We start from the raw sequence: 15,665 nt of genomic DNA on the forward strand, positions 1-15,665 counted from the left end.
ACTCTGTGTATTTACTTTTGCACTAATAACGTAACTTTTTATGTCTTTACGCTCCGCTGATTTGCGTGATACTTAAGAAGTAAAAGTCCTTATTAATGATCAACATACCAATGTGCAGCCCTCTCGCCTCAGTGGGTTTAGGATCTGAAGGCGGACAGAAAAAGTGTGGAGAGAAAAAAGTGCGGACAGAATAAAGTGCGGATGGACAGAGAAAGCTGGCACGATAATTTTCTTTTACGGAAATCTAAAAATCAAGTACTTTAAAGTACTTCTTAATTACACTACAGTAATGATTATGCAGGTACATTAACTTAAATAATTAAATGACTATAACTTCTTTTGCTCTGACCAAGCAGATTATAATACGGTATCTTACTTAAATTAGTGTAAAAAGCATGTATGTAAGTTATTAAATAATAATAGTAATAATACTAAGGTTACATTAATTAGTAGTGCTAGACTTTCTGGCAACTTTTGTGCCGAAGGTGCCTGATGTATCTAGCTGAACACGCCTACTAATAGCGGGTAGGACGGGTTTTTAATAAAAGTTGTGACATTTTTGTGCTACTATCTCTAAGAATAAAATTAGCTCGATAATGTGCTGTACAAGTAAAAATTACAAGTAAAAATTTCACCTTTCATATTTAACACCATCAGTGTTTTGACCCACATTTTGTATTTAGGTTTTTGTCATATGGTCGCTGGCGTGGCTAACAGTATTTTGGCCTGTAAATTCACCAGAATACGGCTCAAGAAATTATTTTTTGATAATGTTTTGGTCATATGTGGATTTTTTGGGGGTGCTATAACGAGGAAAATAAATGCGATGCGACAATTGACATAACCTGTCCAGCAACAAGCTGCAAACTGCAACCACCCGAGTTGATGGTTGTAGAGCAACCACAATTTTATATTCCATTCCCCTATTCGCTGTTGTATGAACGCATCGTTATATGGGCATTAAATAGGAATTTGTCAGGACGAATAAAATCAAGAAAAAATGGCCAAAGTTTCTTCGCCGCAACCGAGTTTTCTGTACAGCTGCTACGGCGTTTAATCAAGGCCACAGAAAACAGATCTATCTTTGGGTGGTCTCGGCATAATGCTGTATGAGCCGCGGCCCATAAAACTGTAACCACAGGCCGGTGGTGGCCTATCGTAATGCGTTGCCAGAAGCACAATTATGGGTAACTTTAACCTTAAATAAAGTAAAAACTACCGAGGCTAGAGGGCTGCAATTTAGTATGCTTGATGTTTGGAAGGTGGATGATCAACATACCAATTTGCAGCCCTTAGCCTCTGTAGTTGTCAAGATCTGAGGGCGGACAGAATAAAGTGCGGACGGAAGACAAAGCCGGCACAATAGTTTTCTTTTACAGAAAACTAAAAAATCAGTAATTTTTTTACTTTGAAAATGTAAAAATATCACAAAATCAAGCCAAATTTTCAAATGAACACGCATATAAGGCTTCGAACAACCGGGAATGTGATTCCCTTCCTAGTGGAATTATTCATCACGGCAAGAAAACATAAAAAATGAATGACAGTTGCCTTTTCAAACCGTCGATCTGTTCTTGGGTCCACCATTTTCATTATCCAAGTCTACAATTTTCCCATGAAGTTTGAGATCTATATATATATATATATATATATATATATATATATATATATATATATATATATATATATATATATTTATATGTGTGTGTGTGATGTGTGTGTGTGTGTGTGTGTTTGATGTGTGTATAATTTCTCTCTCTCTCTCTCTCTCTCTCTCTATATATATATATATATATATATATATATATATATATATATATATATATATATATATATATATATATATATATATATATATATATATATATATATATATATATATGTATGTATGTATGTATGTATGTATGTATTCATGCACACACATTATAAGCCTGGTGTATCTAGCTGAACGCAACCACCCATATAAGGGTTTTTTTGATAAAAAGTTGTTAACATTTTTGTGTTACCATTTCCAAGAACATAAATTAGCTTGATATTGTGCTGTACATGTAAAAAACTGTGAAAAAAATTTTTGACTTTCAAATTGAACACCATCACTGTCGTGACCTCCATTGTGTATTAAGATTTTTGTCATATGGCCGCTGTTTATACATTATTCCACAGAGCTTTACGACTTACTTCTAACTGGAACATGTTTCACAAGGAACATATATTCTTAGCAAATTATTTCAAAAACAAATGTTTTTCTGCTAAGTTTGTCAGCAAGATTTACCGAAAATTACTAAACAATTTCTTCTCCCAGCCAGTAAAATATCCTACTGTACCAAAACTGGAATTTTATGCCAGCTTCCCCTATGTCTGTGATAGTTCTTTTAAAAGAAAATTTACTCAGGTAATACAAGATGATTTTTCTGTTATAAAAGTTAACCTGATTCCGAAAAATCCCTTGACCATCCGCTCTCTGTTTCAGTTCAAGGATCATCTATTTGCCCTTTCATGTCCTCGTGTGTGGCATATAAATATACTTGCCCCAGTGTAACTCTGGGACTTATGTGGGATCCACACGGAGGCTCCTTAAGGTACACATCGACTGTCTTATAAGGGTCAGTTTCCGAACAGGCAGCAGACTCACGAACCCGGAACATTCTAATATAAGCGCTCACGCTAAAAGCTGTAAAACATACATTGAAAATAAAGATTTTAAAATTATCGGGTAAACACCCAACACCCAGGAATTACCCATTTTAGAGTCCTTATTGAACAAACAACTGGTTTCCTATCGGACACGCAGTCAACAGCCACTCCCCTTTACTTGTCTTGAGATGTATTTTTCTTTTTTTTTTTTTTTAGTCTCCTTCCACTTATGTTCCATTACTCAGGTGGAAGGTTGATCCAATACACTGTCTTACTTTGAGAATTTTAATATATCTTGGTTTTTAAAAAAATGTATAATTTTAAGTGTCAAAAAATTTATGTTTGAGTTTTATGCTAATTATGTGTTGTTTTTATCCATTTTAGAGCCCTTGAAGATGTAATTTTATACGAAAATTACGAAACGTCGGGAAATAAATATGAACAAGAAAGGTCAACCTTAATTGCCCATCAGCACACGTGGTGTATATAATGGCTATGCCACTCCACACGAATTTATAATATTTTATATATATATATATATATATATATATATATATATATATATATATATATATTATGTATATTTATATATTTATATATATATATATATATATATATATATATATATATATATATTTATATATATATATATATATATATATATATATATATATATATATATATATATGTAATCTTTTACTGAAACGGAGACTTTCCTGCAGTAAAGTTAAGGCACCTGGCAACGTCTACCCATTCGCCACGGTTCAAACGTGTTTTCATTCATACCTCCCACGCTCAGGCGTAACTCAGATCCTTTACTAATTATCAGTGAGATCAGTCATTTGAGACTCTCATCGGTGATGTGAAATCGCATTAAGCAAAATGGTCTCAGGATTCGTTTCCGATCTGAGGACAGAATTCATTAAAACGCCACATGAGCTTGGAGAATTTTAATTCGGCCGAATATAATTTTTACGCCTTCCAACAAGATTTGTTTGAGCATCGCTTACCCCTTAACCACTCCCCCCCCACAAAAAAAAAAAAAGTTTTTAGATTGGTAACTTTTATTGTTTACCAGTCATCCGTTTTCCCTGACAAGGGTTGGCTCCAGAGAAAAAAAAAGGTAGTCACTGCTACATTCATCACTGAATGTTGATTCAAGGCTTTATCTTATGTATAGAAAACTTCATAGCATCTTCTGCTTTAGACTTTTTCGGGACGTTCACCAAAGTGAGCCGACACCACCTGTACACAATAAGGCACTCACCTCTATGCATTTACAGACACGTCGCAGTCTCCTCTTCCTTCTCATCATTTCCAATTATAGGCGACTTCATCAGCCATGTTTTCCTCCACTCTGTACACTAGCTTAGTACCTTTGAATATCTCCATTCTATAATGAGCTTTCTTAAGCCCCTGTATGCCACATGAAGAATTTTTCAGAAGTTTTATTTTATTAAAAATGATTCATCCAAGTATCATGCTACAAACATTTGATCCACACATACTCTTTCTGACATAAGCTCCTGATAGCCCCTCTTCTGATTCCCTGTGTACAAGGGGACAGCTTTATTCACACTTGTTCCTTTGAACTTTCTAAAGTTGATCCACACATCCCCTTTCTGATATAAACTTCTGATAGTCCCTCTATTGACAGTTTTACATCCTCACCAAAATGGTCCCATGTTTTTCCCTATACTTTTATAAATATCAGATTCATCTTTATCACTTTCCTTATGTACAAAAGGGATAGCTGTTTTTCACACCCATTCCTTTGAATTTTTCCTTCTTCCAAACTTACACTACACAGGCAGATCAGTCGCCTAAATCACGATCTTATCAGATGGCGCCGTCTCATTCGTCAAATTTTCAATTTCCCCTCTATACATCTTCAACTGTTACTTTCACGAGCATTTTCAAAATGAAATTAATCCTCTTCACTCTTGCATCATCACATCTGCCTCTTCTATCTCCGACATTTGCCTTCTGCATTCTCTTCACACATTTTATTCTATAATCCAGTGTCTCATAAACTTTTCTCTCTTCTTTTTCTCCATTTATTATTAGTGTAGATGTACCCATAAATTTTCAATATAGCCCACCTTTTTCGTTTTATACCTCTACACGTAACTCTTTATTACCCTGCACTAACACTTCGAACTGATATTCCATTTCCTGTCTCTGAAACCCTCATTTTTTATTCCATTATTTCTTTCATTCCCCCTTTCTATGTGCCTGTACCAGAAAATTTATTCGTATCTCACTCTCGGTGGTCAGGGGTCATTACCGCTTAGATCATCCGTTCCCTGACTGACGCTGATCGTATTGAATCTTGAGCGGCAAATGTTCCATCATAATCGTTTTTCATATCACGTTAATTTTCTACCCTTGCATCGTTTATCAATAAGTTTGAGATAAATTATTACTATTATTATTATTATTATTATTATTATTATTATTATTATTATTATTATTATTATTATTGTTGTTGTTGTTGTTTGTTTCTGTTGTTTTCTTTTATCTTCCACCGAAAAATGAATTTTGTTACTTTCCTAAGGACATCAACTTTCAGATAAAACACTAGAAAAATATATTTTCTTATTACAGATACGACTTTTGTAATCCAAATACTTTCATCCTTCTATTTATGAACCATCAAAGAAGTTTAGCTTTTCTGCAAGATCAATAGTAGATAATCTACACTTTTTCAGAAGACTCCTTTATTTCATTCAATCACACCATCTTGCTTTTTTTTTTCTCTTGATTAGTTTGATTCATACTTTTAAGAATTTTTAAAAGTATGTCACTCTCTTGAAAGTCCTAACTTTGGGGAAGCGATAATTTACGAAAATGAAGTTCCTTTTGCTTCTGTTATTTCCCAGTTTTTAAAATTCTTGCTGAAAAGTCTCGCTTCCTCATAATTTAATGAACCTTTCGAATTTTGTAAATGAATTAGGTAATTATAGAACTTTTGTCACCTCTTAGAGACATTTCTGTTATTATAGAAGAGCTTTTCTTCTAAAATTTCGTTTTTAGTTAATTATATTCTTATTCTACAGTAGCGTGTTTTTAATCCTTTACGAAAGTCTTACGTCCTTTTTGAGATACAAAGCTTTATCTATCTTTTAAACAATTTGATATAAATCGTAATAATATAGTTTCATCTTTCCAAGATAATTGTTTGTCATCCCAAGATAATATTTTTTTATCAGTTAAAAAAATTATATCTCTAATACGTTTTTTGAAATATTATCACCGAGAACAGATTTATATTGCATTCTCTTCTTTGAAAAATTTGATGTTTTTACTAAGATTGTATTTGTTTTTGTTTCCTCAAGAATTGCGATGATATGAGAAATCTGTTTGATCATTAAAGGAAGCGCTGTTTTTTCTTTTACTGGAAATATTTATCATCTTTACGCCTGTTATGTTTCCCTCAAATATTACAGATATATATCGTTGTCTTTTGTTTCTGTCACTTTGTGATGAAAACTTTCGACTTTTAAAGGTAATTTGTAGTTTTCCAGGGGACGTGCCGTAACATAAAAAATAAACATTCAGAATTTTTTCTCATTCAGAATTTTTTCTCACGTTTTAAAGATAATTTTCACAATAACAATTTTTTTTTATACTCAAGGATCATAATACGATTTTGTTTATCTTTTCAGAGCTGTCATATCATTTTGCAGTAACTGCACTTCAGTTTTATGATGTATTTATTATAATTAAACTTTTCTACACAATGCAGTTATAGTTACATGTTTATGGAAACTTGCAGTTACACCTCAGGAGAATACATTTTTCCCCTTTAATCTTTCTTTTTCCTTTCTAAAAGATTGTCTGCCTCCCCCATGCATAAATCCTCTTATTGTAAATTATTCCAAAGCTTACGTTCTTTAGAGAAACCCGCCTACTCTCATACTTAACAATAAAAGTATGTCACTGGAGTGAAACGGGTTAATTGTGATTCGCTTCTTATATAAAATAGGAAAGAAGTTATTCCCAGTAAAGTGGGAGGTCTTTGAGAAAAGTTGCAGAAACAATTACACCTGACAAAGACTAATCCCCTGAACTTGAGACCCACCTTCCGTTGTTTGTTTGCCTGTTTTTTTTCAATTCTTTTCTTGGGGGGGGGGGGCGCTGGCCTGGTCCTCTTTTTAAGGAAAAGGTCCGTGAGACAAATAGTGATTGACTCCAAGAACCTCGGTTTATTTTCCTTGAAAAGAGTTCTATCCTTGCATTGATATTTTGTTGGGGAACCGTTGATTCATTTCCCCACTAATTCCATCATTTTATGGCTTCTCGGATAATTGTTCATGACGCAATGCAGAAAAAAATGCATGCAGTCTGTTGGTGACATATCAGAAAAATGCTCCTCTAATTTCATTGACGCTTGAAAAAGTAACACTCTTTTATTTTGTGTCTTGTAATTTCGCGAGAGAGAATTGTAACTAGAGAGGAGGCTTTCATCCTGACTTTGGATCCTGCCTGTCCTCTTTTCTGATAATACTGAAACTGATATTGGATTGTTTTCTGAACTGCAGGATTAAGAACTAACATTATTTTCAGCCTAGTCCTCTCTCTCTCTCTCTCTCTCTCTCTCTCTCTCTCTCTCTCTCTCTCTCTCTCTCTCTCTCTCTCTCTCTCCTAGAATCATTTTATACTGTTGCTTATATAGATAGATAGCCCTTTATTCCTTGACGTGTTTAAATGATGTTCTTGTTTTCTCACGCATTTATTAAAACACTGGGACGAACTGAAGTAGGACTAAAGGAGACATGACACAAATTTTTTCTTATTATTGTCAAGGCAATGTACTGAAAAAATGTTCAGTAGGAATAAAAAAGAAAGAACGTCTCTCGTGAAAATATAAAAAAAAATCGTAAAAATTGAAATCCAACATTTTAGTGAGGTTGAATGCCTTCATTTATTTTTATAATGATAAAAGGGAGAGAGCTCTTGGAAGAGAAGGTAGTTTTCGCATGTAACTGAATGGGCTTTATAAAATTGCCTTCGTTATTCAAGCAGATCTCATTAACGGATATATAACGGGTTTACGATTAATCATTTCCTGGATATATTGCCAGTAGCTCATAACAGTACCATAAAACACTGGTAGCAGGTAAATAAAGAATTGGCCGTTTAGCTTGATATTTCAAGCACGGCTGCAGTTGAACTGAGATTAGAAATTAGTTCTCCCAGAATTTCATTCTTGCGATGCGTTGAGATTAAGTTGGTATCCAAGGGTTTTGTTTATTATTATGATTATTATTATTATTATTATTATTATTATTATTATTATTATTAGTAGTAGTAGTAGTAGTAGTAGTAGTAAGTAGTAGTAGTAGTAGCAGTAGTTATGGTTATGTACTAACTAAAAAATGTCAGACTGCTTTGATCTCTCTCTTTGAAAAAAAAAAAATGTTGGTTGATTCAAATTTATTCTCTCTTGTAACTTTTATTGTCATTGTTTTTGTCTTATCCATCAGGAGGTCAAGGAAACATTATATATATATATATATATATATATATATATATATATATATATATATATATATATATATATATATATATATTGTGTGTGTGTGTGTGCACTATCATTATCGTGGATATATATGTTAATATATTTTGAATATATAACAAAAATATTTCGAATTTACTACGTGTATCTTCTTATCTTCTATCACGAAAAAGCGTTTTTTTTATATATAAATTTATTTAATTTTTCCTCATCCTAAAGTTAATTTGATTCCTATTTAATCTTGAAATCTTCGATTTCCTATTAGGGAAACTGTGGAAATTGACAATGCTAACCTCATCTTCATTGCTGGAACTGTTGGCGATGGTGAATCTTTTGAAACTTTTTGGTAATATTGTCGTGTTCTCGTGCTAAGATTAATGTTATAATTCTAAAGGAAGTGGAACTATATTGTCGCTATAAGAGAGAGAGAGAGAGAGAGAGAGAGAGAGATTAACATTTTTGGATTGAGAGTGAGATACAGAATTTACAGAATTTATACATATATATATACACACAGAGACACACACACACAGAGAGAGAGAGAGAGAGAGAGAGAGATATATATAAAGTTTTGGATTGATAGTGAGATAGAGGATGATTAATCTGTTTCATTGAAAGATTATAGAGAGAGAGAAAGAGAGATGCTTAAACTATTATAGTATGATTACACTAGCTAGTCCCATCACGCATGCCATTAGACGTATCACAGACTCGTAATACACGTAACATGACACGCGAAAATTCGTACAACCCTCCTTCCCAAACGAAAGCAAATATATTCCATTAGCAAATGAAAGGAAATACTTGTCAATACTCAAGATATTTCTTGGGAAGGGACGTAAATGTCCCATAAAATTTCCTTTTGTGTCATCATGTGGAGAGAGCAGGCTATTCCTGAGAAGCAGAATAAAATGCATGATAATAGTAAAAGAAGAAAAAAGGAGAACATGGAGACAGAGAAGAGGAAGAACAGGAAGAGGAGGAGACACGGTATAGAAGAAACATGAAGGAAAGACGTGGAGATGTTTGGAGGAGTAGGGAGGAATGAGAAAAATAAGTGAATTCGAAAAAGAGCGGTTACATAATGAGAATCATGAATAAGAGGAAAAGGAAAAAGAAAAGAGGAAAAGTGAAGAGGGTCGTGAGAAGGAAGAGAGAGGAGGAGTTGATCGGATGAAGGGAGAGAAAGTGGAGAGTGGAAAATAGATAAAAAAAAAAGCATGTGGATTCGCATTATTACGGTCCAGAATCTTAACGGAAGTGCTAATTTTTTTATTTCTACTGAAAGTTCTGTGATCCGTGTGGTAGGCAGGAGGGCAGGGGTCCTAGGGAGACTTGCTTCCAGGGAGATTCTTCTCACGTCTGGAACTGTAAAAATATTAAACGGGAATGCGAAGTGGTTCCGGAACATGAAATCAAAATTCCGATTTTTTGGGGATTTCTGGGATTTCTTTCATCTTTTTGGGGGCGGGGGCAGTTGAAGAGGAAGCGTAATGGAGACTTAATTCTGGTCATGAATCCGCCATGGGAAAATAATTAGTGGAGTTCTCTCAAAATGGTGAATCGAATGAAAATGTGATGATGAGTACGAAAATTAAATCGGGCTTGGAATATTAATCACTTCAGTTTCCCAATGGTGGTGTTATTCATAAGAATGGGAATTCATGAGGTCCTTCTCTTGAAAAACTATCTTGTAACTCAAACGCCTTTGATCGTTTCATCAGGGCTACTGTACACTTACTTCAGTGGAATGATTATTGTTATAATATTTTTTTTTTATGGGAAACCCTCTCATAGCGCTGTTTAAATTGATGATTATATCTGTCTTAGCTGCATTCACCAGTTGATTTGTTTTCTTTATTTATCTTACTATTTTTCCTTTCTTCAAATGATTTCCAGTATTATTATTATTATTATTATTATTATTATTATTATTATTATTATTATTATTATTATTATTATTATTATTAAGGAACATGAAATATGTCAAAGAAAGAGGACTAAAGAAACGAAAAGAAAGATATAGCAAGAAATATACATAAAATGATAAATGATAATAAAAAATATATTTTTAGTTACAAATCACTAAACAGGACCTAACACAAACAAGGAAAATAAAGTATTTTTGGGGATTTCTTCAAGAAGGGGAACTGAAACTTGGAGCAAAGGTACACAAACCAAAGCATGTAAAAGTCCACAGCGAAGTAGATATGGCATTGCCCACAATTTTATGTTTAACCCCGGCACTAGGCAGATAAGGCAGGAAAAGCGACATTGCCGAAAGGCATGTGATTCATTAGTACGTTTGGTAAATGAAAATATAGAGAGTGATAATCACGATAACACTAATAGGGCTAAGATAAGTGGCCTTTAGGAAGCAGAACAAGTACTCCAGCTGTTTAAGCTAAGTCAGTTTGAAAGAAGGATATCATTTGCTCCTACTTATAGTAATTACGAAAAAAAAAAACCAGACTTTTCCAATTCATTGCAGTTTGCAAAAAAATTCCACATCCGGCACCAGTGAAATTCGAAAATGCATGAGATTTTCAAGAAGCAATCAGACTCAAAAGCAAAGTTTTCAAATATCGTCGTCATGCGGTAAGGTAATGAAATGACTTTGCCAGTCATTGCTAATTTTATCCTAATCTTGACAAAATCCCTTACACTCAGACACGAAACCTTGTATTTTTTCTCTGGTATTTTCTTTGCTTTTTGCATAACCAGGAGAAGGAGCACTGATAAACAACAAAAATTCCATTTTCCAGTAAAGCTACATGATTGCCGGAAGAAGCTGCAAAATATTATTACTCCATTTCAGCGCAATGCATTTTAGCAATATTGCCGGTAAAAAGATTGATTAGACGTAATGCACTGGCATAACAAACTGCATTAGGTAATCGCATCACAGCAAAATACTGCGGGGAAAAGGCTCTCGCAACAAGGAAGTAAATGTGCGAGGTTATTGCGTCACATTTAAAGCTTATTTGTCTTGTGGCGTCACATTATGGCCGCACAAGGATATCCGATTAGCGAAAGTTACTCATGGAAACCTTGTTTCTTGGGAATGGAAGCGCAAATGTATTTTATTCCAAGTGAATTCTGTAAGTGCACATAATGTCCTAGCTGCAAAGTCGTCGAGGATATAAGCGGAATATATCGTGAAAGATTTTTTCTTATTCACCTTATTCATCAACACCCCGTGCTACACGAGCTTTCCATCTGTATGGAACTTCTCATCAGTTTGTACCATATTGCTAATATTTCTTAAATGTATGTAATATACATATATATACATACATACATATATATATATATATATATATATATATATATATATATATATATATATATTATTCAGAAGATAAACACTATTCATATGGAACAAGCCCACAAGGGCCATTGACTTGAAATTCAAGCTTCCAGAGAATATGGTGCTCCTGAGGAAGTAAGAGAAGGTAAAGGAGAAATACAGTGTGAGGATACCTTACTTATTAAAAAGAAAAAAAATAGATTAATAAATAAATAAAAATGTATTAAAATGCAAGGAGAATAGCATTAGGGTAGCCATGCACTGCATCTTTGCTTGAACTTTTGAAGTTCCAATTGCACGGCATCCTCAGGGAGACTGTTCCACAGTCCAACGGTGTGAGGAGTAAAGGACCTCTGGAACTTTGGAGAAGTTCGACAGCGGGGCACATTCTCTTCATATTGGTGTTGCTGTTCAGCGAATCTGGTTGCTCTCGGAAGGAAAAGGGCCTCAGGGATCAACTGTGAATATGAAAGATTTCTATTAAAATACAACTTATGAAAAAGTGATAAAGAAGAGACCATCCGCCGATGGTCCAAGTCATAACTGCTGATATTAGGAGACAGAAACCTACCACCACGAACAACATATCTAAAAGAGATAAATCTCTGGCAGACATCCACACCGGAGAACAGTATTCTAGTAAATGAAGCACAAATGACCTAAAACAGGTTGAATTGATTTCGTCACTGCTATAAATATATGAGACCTTACGAACAATACCTAACTTTCGCCCGGCATTTGCTGAAACTTTCATGAGGTGTTCTCTACCATACATATATATACCATGTATATATATATATATATATATATATGTATATATATATATATATATATATATATATATATATATATATATATATATATATATATATATATATATATATATATATGTGTGTATATATACACACACTCACACGTACACCACGCATTTGCAAGATATTGTTTTAAAAGACTGATTGGTTGAGTGATCTCCATAGAATAGACTCACCCTAACTAGAGTTGTTGATGTGGAAATCCTATAATTTCACAAGAAAATTCTAAGTAGAAATCAAATCTTCAAGAGAAAATGTTTTACGACATTCATTCCGTGCTATGTCCACGTTTTACATCCATACGATTGTATAGAAAGACAGACAGAACTAGGTAGGCACATGATACACATCATCTCCGAGAACCCGTTGAGAGGGTATAACTACCATCCTCATAACGGCTCTCGAGGAGAGAGCTTATTCTCATGTCCCCAAGTGCCTTACAAGTCACGAGGACCAAACAGTCACCTTAAACTGGGAGTTGTTCAGCCTTTATGAAGAATATGATAAATCTATTAAATCAGTGATACATTGATTGAATACCATGCTATAGTATCGTTCATATATGATGCGATTAAGTACACTTTACACCTAAACATCATGAAAGTAAAAGGCATACATATGAAAAAACTGGGTATCTTCCAACAACAACCTTGTCAAGGAAAACTAGACTACAAGTGACAATTAAAAAAAGCTTGCCCTAGTCACCCAGTGAGGGCCGATATGAGGACCTTCAGAATAAACACGGACTGGAGAAAAGATAGATAAATGCATATATTCACTGGATAAGAAGCAGCACAATGGCAGAAAGTAAGCTCGGAGCTCAGATGTTCCGGTATCATTTCGCTCATAAGGTGACAGATGCAGTTGTTGTCATATACAGAGAATGAATAACAAGGGGGGAGGTGTTCCACTTTTGCCAACTGCATTTTCACCAGTGATATAACGCTAAGTTCTGTATGTAAGAATAGGCCTTTCTGAAGAGTTATAATTTTGAGGTTAGTTGTCTGTCGTGACGTAAATCGTAAAATAGTCATAAGGTGACAGATGCAGTTGTTGTCATATACAGAGAATGAATAACAAGGGGGAGGAGGTGTTCCACTTTTGCCAACTGCATTTTCACCAGTGATATAACGCTAAAAAAATGTAAGAAAGGCCTTTCTGAAGAGTTATAATTTTGAGGTTAGTTGTCTGTCGTGACGTAAATCGTTTCCAAATATAATGGTAACTTGTTCCATGGTATCGCCAAAAAAAAAAGTTGAATATGGAAGTCACATGTTTCCCAATGTCACACAAAAATGAAAAAAATAATTACTTGTTTCACATATTTCATATTTTTTGTACTTTAGAATTTATGACAGCAGTCTGAGGAAACTTAAAAGGTGTATGCACTGATCCGATTAATCTCGTAATATAATTTTCTCTTTGAAGCATTGTCACTCCGACCCTGTTGCTCTAGATCTTGATTGGGTGGTGTAGAAGCATTAGCTCTGCATTTCCTGCATCAATGAGCATTAGATTTTGAGGTAAAGAATTTTACCCCAACCCCACCCTCTTTCAAAGACGTATCAATAAATTTCCAGAGGATGGAATTTGGGAACACGACTAAATGGGAATATTAGTTTTCTAAAATCCTCGTGCCTTCTCCTACCATTAGTCCCCTCCTCCCTCCTCAATACCGGGTAAGATCATATCATAAAGCTATCATACCTGTCTTCCCACTAATCTTCGAAAAGGGAATTTAATACTTCCTTGTCATCAGATTGCTGCATAAGAAAGAGGACGGTGTATTGTGAAGCACTAATGCCTCCGTTCCGTGATGCAATTTTCTTTCGTTCCATCACTTCCTACACATTATTTCCTTTTCGTCGAGTCCCTGTTGAAGAAGGAGGCTGGAGATGCAGTACCATCTGGATCTTGGAGAAAGTGAATGATTGACTGTCAACATGTTGTGTGGGAAAGATGATGCCTCCATGGAATGCGGTAGAATCGAATTCTTTGTAGGGATTCCTAACAGTGATCATTTCTCTGCTCGACATTTGATCTTGTATTTCCTTCTTTTCCAGCCTTATTTTACAGTGTTTTTAGTTTTCTGAAAAGAAAACTATTGTGCCGGTTTTGTCTGCCAGTCCGCACTTTTTCTGTCCGCCCTCAGACCTTAAAAACTACTGAGGCTAGAGGGCTGCAAATTGATATGTTGATAATCCGCCCTCCAATCATCAAACATGCCAGATTGCAGCCCTCTAGTCTCAGTAGTTTTTATTTTATTTAAGGTTAAAGTTAGCCATAATCGTGCTTCTGGTAACGATAAAGGACAGGTCACCACCCACCCTTAGTTAAAGTTTCATGGGCCGCGGCTCATACAGTATTATACCGAGACCACCGAAAGATAGAAATATTTTCGGTGGCCTTGATTATACGATGTACAGGAAACTCGATTGCGCCGAAGACGCTTCGGCGCATTGTTACTTGCTCATTTTTATATCTACTCGTGTTTTGCTTCTTTTCTTCTTTTTGATTTTGTGTTGATGTTGGTATAGTAGACTGGTCACCTAAGACTTTGCTTGAGCAGACTTTTTTACGAAGAGTGAAACATTCATTGGCGGTGTCGTTCAATGTTCCTTTTTTGATTTTTTATTATTTTCTAATTTTTTTTTTTACTTAGAAAAATATTGCATGATAGCCTCGTCTTCATTCTCCTCTTCATCCTCATTTTTCTTTTATTCTCTCTCTGCCCTGTTATTCTGGGCCCCCTGAATCTTCTTCTTCGCCCCCCGCTCTCCTCACCCACCACCTACACACCTCCGCCTTCCTCAGAATCGACGGCATTTGTGAAAACAATCAGAGAATTAGCAAAAAGGACCCTTCCTAACGATGGATTATTCGGCTTATATAATGTATCCCGATAAACTTTCTTTCTATTCTTTTTTCATCTATCTATCTATCTATTTATCTGTCTGTCAGGTTTTTTCCACAATAAGTCCAATTTTTTCTAGTGCCTAAGCTTTATCTTGGAGCAATTTCTTACCCTTTTATTTCCATAACAATGTGATTTGTGTTCCTGAAAATGTCTGCAAATCATTTCTTAGGTCGTTCCATATTAAATATTCTTAATTTATTTTTCTTACTTCCTCAGCTCTTGTACTTATGAGTGAAGGAGGAGAAAAACCCTGAGTGTTGTAGTGAATTTCAAGTTTGTGACTGCGTCATCCCGACTTGCCTGCTTAAACTTAAAATACAGCCAAAGGCATTGAGAGCTCTAATTAACAAGTAAAAAATGCGCCGATGTTTCTTCAGCGCAATCGAGTTTTCTGTACAGCGTAGACTCAAGGCCACCGAAAATAGATTTATCCTTCGGTGGTCTGGATATAATGCTGTGTGAGCCGCGGTC

At 34.8% G+C, this 15,665-nt stretch overlaps 1 protein-coding gene across 1 annotated transcript in view; it reads left to right on the forward strand.

The window, feature by feature from the left end:
• Positions 1-15,665, forward strand: part of LOC136839591 (uncharacterized) — a 261,759-nt gene that overhangs the window by 102,188 nt on the left and 143,906 nt on the right.

The sequence above is a fragment of the Macrobrachium rosenbergii genome, chromosome 6 (assembly GCF_040412425.1).
Source record: "Macrobrachium rosenbergii isolate ZJJX-2024 chromosome 6, ASM4041242v1, whole genome shotgun sequence".
NCBI lineage: Eukaryota > Metazoa > Arthropoda > Malacostraca > Decapoda > Palaemonidae > Macrobrachium > Macrobrachium rosenbergii.